We start from the raw sequence: 1,318 nt of genomic DNA on the forward strand, positions 1-1,318 counted from the left end.
GTGTGGTGTCTGGATCATTCTGATCTCTGTATTGAAGAATCTCAACAGTGTCTCCACAGACACATGGCTCAACACAGGAGAGCTGCTCTTGACAAGAMTCAGCTGTACACCTCAGGGTTAAAGGACATGAAGATTAAAATATCAGTATAGCTGCAAAAATGCTTTTTTAGAAGAAAATTAAAAAGTCTAAGGTTATATTGATTKTTTTGTTAATAAGATAACACTTGGGAGCCACAAGGAAGGAGTTACTGATTTCAAAAACCCCAGACCCCAAGCATATAACCAAATATTAGWGGGACAATGATGGCGAGTGAGATGGGCTTGACTGAAAAGAGGCCTCAAAATATTTTTTTGTAGGAGCCCGTACAATCTTGGGCTGACACTGGTCCACCCCTTCGGTTTCTTGTAATACTGAGCGAGCCTAATATTAACTCATACTGAATGGCATCAAATTGAGATTAAAGGCTTCACTAAGAGGAGGTATTGTATTGAATTTCTTTTTTTGTTTTGTTTGTTTGTTTGTTTGCCTCGCATGTCTCTTTAATGAAGCAAACTATTGGCACTGTAATGAGATATGGATTGTATCAACCAAATACCTTACTTGAAAATCTCTGTGAAACTCCACCTGGGTTGATGGTGAATGAGAGACTTGTAGAAAAGCGCTGTTCAAAAATGTAAGTCTGAATAATAGCAGGAACCCACTTGGATTTCTTCTCAAAACTTTTTTCCTGTTTCTGACTCCAGTCAGTTTCACAGCAGTGCACAGCACAGGCCTCAGCATAAAAAGGCCATCATCTCTGAAACCCAAACAAAAAACACAGCAGCCCAGACTGTTCCAGGCTGTTCTAAACAGAGACTCTGCAAAACTAAAAAGACTTCTTTCTGACCTCTATACTGAATTGTTCTTCATTTACATCTCTTCCTGGTCCCCCTGAAGGTGGTAACTTTTACGACAGAGGTCAGAACATAACCAGCTTTTGTTTATGCTATAGCAGAAACACACACCATCTCACATTCATTGTTTTAAATTGAGGCTGCATCGGAAAGCATAAAAAATAAAAAAACTGCATTTAACATTCAGTTGATCAATTACAAAATTTCCTTCAGGCTGGTGAATGACAAACAGGTGATGGCTAACCACTTGTGCATCGTAGAGGTTAGCAAGACACTGGTGAAAGATGTATTTATCCCAAGTTCCAGGTTTTGTTTCTTTTTCATGTTGGGTTTTTTTCTCTTTGTCTTTTATCTGTCTGCATGTTTGTTTGTTTGTTTGTTTGTTTGTTTGTTTGTTTGTTTGTTTGTTTGTTTGTTTGTTTGT

The sequence above is a fragment of the Austrofundulus limnaeus genome, unplaced genomic scaffold, assembly GCF_001266775.1.
Source record: "Austrofundulus limnaeus strain Quisiro unplaced genomic scaffold, Austrofundulus_limnaeus-1.0 Scaffold45, whole genome shotgun sequence".
Taxonomy (NCBI): Eukaryota; Metazoa; Chordata; class Actinopteri; order Cyprinodontiformes; family Rivulidae; genus Austrofundulus; species Austrofundulus limnaeus.